Consider the following 6,747-nt stretch of genomic DNA (forward strand, 5'->3'; position numbering starts at 1 on the left):
TCAATTAGCTACAAAGAATGACTTGTTTCTAAACAAACAAACAAACAAACAAAAAAACCTGAAAATAGCTGCAGTGTCCAACGGGCTTGGGCTTAAGTTTATTAGAGGTGTAGATTTTATGAGATCCATAACAAATTTTGAACAGGCATTCATAATATAAAATAGCAGCCCCCAGTAACTTTTTCAAGGTTATCTTCTTCAGAAATTGACTCAGCTCAGTTTGCTTCGTTCTTGGAAGTCTCATCAAAATTCTCCACAAGATCTGGAACTTGGTCATCATCATCCCCTCTGGTAACAGTGGTACTTTGCCATCCACAGATGGTTTGGACCCAGCTTTAGCCAGTCTCCGTAAAGCAGGCAGACCGAATGCCCCATGCTGGTCGGCGTGCTGGTTAGCGCCTCTGCCCCCCGCTGTGTCTCAGCACTGCCTGTAACCATGCAAGTGTTTGCTGCCGGAGATGCCTGAACTTTAGGGCTGCTAAAGTGGATCGCTGCTCCTTGGTTTGTGAACATATTTACCTCTTCAATACCGAGGTATTGTTACCCCTAGCTTCTTTCAGAACTGGAGCTTTTATCATCTGCTATCGCTGTTCTGTGAACAGCCTTCTTCTTTCTACGGCCAGTTCTTTTCCCACCAGGGCGCACTTGGGCCTGCAGTTTAGTGTTTCTCTTGGTTCCTGATCGTTCCTTTCACCTTGTTGGGGAGGAAATTGGGCCTTGTGGGGGACTAGCGTTGGCAGAGTGGGTCTTGGGCAGAGCAGCTGAGGATCAAATGAATGTTTCTTTACAGAGGATATAAGAAGACAAAAGGAGTGAGGTCTCCCTACTGTGGGCTTACTACACACATTTTGGTTCTGCAGTTGAAGGGTTAGGGGTGTTTTTAAAGTGGAAGACCACACAAGGAAGGAAGAATTGGGATCTGGAAGGATTAAATCAAAACTCAAGAAGCGACCCAAAAAAAGAATGACCATGAGGAGAGGAGCATCACCACCCATGTACTGAGCCACTCATGGTCCCCGTCACTGACTGTCACACGCATGGCTCCCTGCACACCAATGCACACTTTCTAAATGCAGTGCTGCTTCCCTGGCTATAGGTGGCTGAACTGGGGCGAACACCCAGCTCCACAGAGCTTTCCAGCCTGCTTAGCAGTTCTCCAGGATCCGGTGGGAAAGCTCTGTGGAGAAGAGAGTGCCACACAGAATCGTGATTGACATCCTCTTATGGGGGGTTGTATGTGACACTCGCAGAAGGCCTCAGCACCATAGGAGGCAAGGAAAACGGAGAGGCACACACAGAGAACACAGTCGAAAGAATCCATAACACAGAGAGCTTAGCTCTTAGCTGCAGGAGCAGAAAAGAGGAAGATTGCGGCTGAGACAGCCTAACCATGGAGCACCCACACGAGGATGTCCAAGATTGGGGCTTGCAATATAATCCTTTGTGGCTTTAGAAGAAATTAGTGGAATGTCTATTTACATTTCTTTATCTCATTGCTTCTTCGTTGTTATTCTTTGTGTACCTTTAAAAAATACATATGTTGAGGGAAGCATGCTAAAATTATTTTCACTATTGGATGATCAAAACATTTGGATCAGTGGCTGGAGTGATAGTGCGTCTTGAAAATGTTCCTGCTCACAGCCAGGCCTGGAGCTGGGGCTACTGACTCTGCCTTCTTTTCTCCTTGTACTTCCTTACATTTAAACCTCACTAATGAGGTACCCCAAATATATCTCCAGTAAGGGCCAGTCTAGAAATAGTGAAGAGTTTTGGTCTATGCTGTCACAAGGACAACAACCATATAAGTCAAGAGGGTGGGGAAGGGGAGATCGGAGCTATGAGCCTGGGAAGGAAACGGCAGTGGTCAGAGGGGAATGTTCAGCTGCCCCCAAACACTGTCATGGAAAGGAGGCATTTGGATTGAGGCTAGAATCCGATTGATCTACATTAAAAATTATGTCTTTTCTGTGATTTACTCTTTTGGATACACACTTCTGAGATGGTTAACTTTAGTATTTTAATTGAACTTCTAGGTAGTTATTCTGTGGAGTTTCCTGAGAATCATTTAACATTAAACATTTTAAAAAAAACATTAAAACATTTGAGGAGAGAGCTCTAAAAATAACCAAACTTTCACAGATTTTCATCAAATTTTCTACCTACCCTATAGGTCTGGTAGCTGAAAATTTTTTTCTATAGAGCAAAACACAGAAAAGGTTGTATTTAAAAGTGGCAAGAAATTCACTAAGAAACAAAAAAGGAAGAAATTTCCAAACTAACATATTGAAAAGAATTTAATGATTTTATTCAGTATCATTAAGCAAAAATGAAACAATTGCAAATATAAGGTAGCAAATGGTATGTTATATCTACTATGTTCTAACATCCATAATTATTGCTGCTGATGGTAGAATTCATGAGCATGGTAGAATAGATCAATGGGTGATTAGCTATCCTTTTTATATTCTATACATGTGAAAACCTAACTCTGTTTATTCATAAATGATTTTTTCTTACAAAAGGAGAAACTATTTTCATAAATAATTTAGTATTCTTCAGCCTATTGATAGCATCTCTCTTTGTCAATTACATTTGTTCCAACTAAAAGTGTCTTGAGATGTTCAAATATGTAAGTTACTGTATGATTCATAATAACTTTGCCCCAAAAGATGCATCCAGCCTCCAAAAACTTGGTCAGGTTGCTGCCAAATATCTCTTAGCCCTGGTTATGTGTACATTTCTATCCAGCAAAACTGTGGACAATCACAAAAGAAAATTGATCATGGTCCCTGGGCTGAGGGAGTTTGCACTCTTGCAGGGGTGACAAAACATGCACATCAATAATTATAATACAAGATCAAACATATACACTGCAAAAAAGGCATAAATAAAACATGAGAAATATCAGAGAGGAAGTGCTCACTTCCAGTGGGGCTATCACAGAGAATGGTGCATTTGGTCCAGACTTAAAGGAAAATTATGATTTAGAAAGCTAAAATCAGGTGAAGAGGAGTAGGAGGCAGAGAAGAGGAAAACAGGAGGGGAGGAATAGTGGTGGGAGCTAGGGAGAGGGGTGGAAGAATAGGGAGAAGGGAAACCCAAGAAAATCACAGAGTCTCAGATAAAGAATGGAAAAACTTGGAGTCAGTTAAGAAAAAGTGAGTGATAGGATTGAGTTAGCTCTAATGTAGAGAGGAGTAAAGGAATAGGTAATAACGAAGAGTAGGTTGGTTCATTCAAAGACTATGGTTAGAACAGCTTCTCTTTCTTAATTTTGTCTATTTTCTTCTTTCAGCCGTGTTTGTTCTCAATTCACTTTGGAGCACCCATAAACTACTAATTTTGTTTATTTGTTTACTTACCCGTCTCCTTTCCTAAACCCAGAGCTCACTGAGGGCAGGACTGGTGTTGCTTTCCTTTTTGTATCCACAAAGCCTAACATGGAGCTCAGCACAGAGAGGTCTGTAGGATGGATAAAAGCTGTCCTGTGGGTATTTAAGATTTTGCAGTTGGTGACCATGTCTAATGATTAACGAAGGCGTAAAACAGGATAGCAGCTCGGCATGCCATCTGGACAGTCAACCTGACCTGGTTTGGAGGCCACCTGGGCTATTTCTTCAATCTGAGCAAGACTATACACAAGTACTTACCTGCTGCACATGCATCACACTCACTTGCAAAATGATCGCCTCACAGGGTTGTCGTGAGGATTAAATGAGCTAATGTGGGCTGGATCTTGAGCACATTGCCTGGGACATAGTAAGTACTCCTTTTACATATTATCTTATTATTAAATAGTAAATATGGCTTGTCGATGACACATGAAGGCTGAACACTGTGTCAGCGTGACATTGGCTTCATGTTCAAAGTACAAAGGCTGGATAAATAACTCTGCTTTATTTTGGAATCTTAAATGATACCAATGACATAGGTATTTTTTTTTATTTTGACATATGACACATATTTGGGAGAATGCAAAAACACTCAAATATATAATGTAATATGTGATTATGTAGAAAATATGCTCATAACCAATATCCAAGTTATAAAATGGAATATTGGTCACTCCTCTGATTTCCCCACTGTGTTCCTTACTAGTTGAAATCCTCTTTGTCTCCATAAAAGTAGCCATAGCCTTGATTCCTATACTGGTCCCATCCTAGTTCTCCTAGCTTTTCTTTAAAGTTTTATCAATTAGGAAATATGGTTTCTCCTATTTTTCAGAATTATATCAATTAGAACATACTGCATGCATACTTATGTGCCTTGCTTTTTTTGATCAATATTGTGTTTGTTAGATTCTTCAAAAAAAAAAAGAGCTCTAGTTTCTCCTTTTTCACTGAAAGAATTTCAATATGCTAATGAATGCACCACAATTTATTCATCCACTTAATGTTTATGGCCATTTTACTGTTGGATGTTTGGTTTATTTACAATTTAAGATTACTATTATCAAAATTATACATAGAACATTCTTACACATGTTTCCTCATACACAAATGCTTGCATTTCTCTTGGGATATACCCAGGAGTGCGACTGCTGTATGATAAGGTATGTGTAGCTCCAATTTTATTATAAAATGTGAACTGTTTCTCAAAGCATTTGTACTAATTTCTACTCCTGTCAACAATGTATGGGACATGTCATTACTCTACATCCCAGTCAACACTTGTTATTTTCAAGTTGTTAATTTTACCACTCTGGTGTGTGTACTGGGATCTCAATATGATTTTGGCTTGTACTTCTAGATTGTGGAGCACAGTGGCATATTCTTATTAGTTGTTTAGATTTCTTTTTTGTGAAGTGCTCATTCAAGTCTTTTACACATTTTTTAATTGGGTTATCTGTCTTTTCCTAATTGACTTGTGAATGCAAATTCTTTGTTGAGTATGTGTTGTAAATATCATCTCATTCTGTGCCTTGTATTTTCACACTCTTATCATGAGTTTAATTACTTCATTTTAATATCATTGCAATCTTTTCTTTTTATGACATATTTTAAAATCCTGCTCAATGCCATAAAGATATTTATAATCATATAAACAATTTAAATTTTTTCTTTTCACATTTAAATTCATAACACACTTCGAGTTGATCTTTGTGTGTGGTGTAAGGCAGGGGTCCAATTTCATTCCTTTTCCACTTAGATGCCCAGTTATTGCAGCATCATTTAATGAGAAGATGGTCATTCATTTCCTCAACTGTTCTGCATTACCCCCTTTGTCATAAATCATGTCAACATATGCATGAGTCCATTTTGGTATCTCTACTCTTTTCCATGGGTCTGTTTATCTGCAGCAGTACCACACAGTCATGATTGATATAGTTTCACATTAAGTCTTGATATTTGGCACAACAGATTTTCTTCAAGAGTGTCTTGAATGCATGTCAGATATACTTTGGGGAGCATGAGGCAAGAAAGATTGATGATGTGGGACAATGGCCAGGTAGAGTGTAAGAAGGGGAGGAATCCTAAACACTCAAGAAACTAAAGTAAGATGCTGAGGTGAGCAATGAGGGGGTGAGGGTCACATAAAGTAGGGAGGTGCTGAAGACAAACATCTCTCAGTCATCGTATTTATTAAGGTGAAGAGTCAGTCAAACAGCCTGGGAGTATTTAGGTATCAGGTTTGCTGTAGTGGCTTCACCCCTGGACACACAGAGGTCATATTAATAGTTTATGTTACTCACTTGCTCTTTTTAAATTGAGTTTTATTCCCCAATTTTTCAGTCCCTCGATTGATATGTTCCACTTGGATTTTAATCTTGCCATATTTTCCCTCATGCTATGGTTCAAGCCAATTTTAAGGCTAATTTTGGTAGAATCCATCTAAATTGAGCACACAGGACATATGAGATAATGCCTCTCGTATAGAAGATTTTATGAACAAAAAGTCTTTTTTAGAGTTCCTAACCATCAATCTGCATTTCTTACACAGTAAAGATTGCAACTGGCAAAGAACTCTAAGATGATAGTACTGATTGATCCAAGATTCTCAATACCTGACACTAGACTTCAAAATGATGCTGTTTAATAGTGCTTATTGGCCTGCCTCTCTCATTCCTCAGAAAATGCATGTTGCATTGTAGTTGGTTTTGAATAGAGATATCTGTGCAAGCTGAGCGGCCCTTAAATGCAGCTTTGGAATAATTGCCCTTCCTCCATTGTTCAGTTCATAATAGCTGCAATAGCTCAGACTGCTAAAGTAGAGCCAGCTAAGTAGAAAAATATTAAAGAAACAACAAGCATTTCCTCAGCTACCATACCTTGCCTAGAAGTAAGCAAGGATTTTTCTTTTAGTTTATGATATACATAAATTAAAGGTCCAATAAAATACAGACATCCAGAGATAAAAATATAGAAGAAAACCCTCACTGGGCATAGGTTTAGACAATACTGGAAAGTACAAAAGTTCAAGTCCAGTGAGATATTGCAAGACTATAAAAAGTAGGAGGCTTGATTTTTTATTAACTTAAGAACTTTGACACAATATTTAACACAGTGTAAATTCATTTCAGAAAAACATTGTGGTACACATATACATATGTCTAGTATGAATGCATAAAATTTTAAAGAAAATAGATTCATATTTGATGTGTATTTTACCTCATGGTAAATGCATGTTATCTGCCATAAAAGCTAATAAACAATGTAGTACATTTGAGCATTAACTTATTTTATAAGTTACTTAATTGTTTCAAAGTAAATCAATCATCTCTCTCCCCCCCCCCCCCCCCCCCCCCCC

The 6,747-nt window shown here is 38.4% G+C and overlaps 2 pseudogenes; one reads left to right on the top strand and one right to left on the bottom strand.

The window, feature by feature from the left end:
• Positions 1 to 215: 215 nt before the first annotated feature.
• On the bottom strand, positions 216 to 3,520 carry LOC102255280 (annotated as a pseudogene).
• Positions 3,521 to 4,499: 979 nt separating this feature from the next.
• LOC102255582 overlaps positions 4,500 to 6,747 on the top strand; it is a 48,970-nt pseudogene continuing 46,722 nt past the window's right edge.

The sequence above is a fragment of the Myotis brandtii genome, unplaced genomic scaffold (genome assembly GCF_000412655.1).
Source record: "Myotis brandtii unplaced genomic scaffold, ASM41265v1 scaffold215, whole genome shotgun sequence".
Lineage (NCBI taxonomy): Eukaryota > Metazoa > Chordata > Mammalia > Chiroptera > Vespertilionidae > Myotis > Myotis brandtii.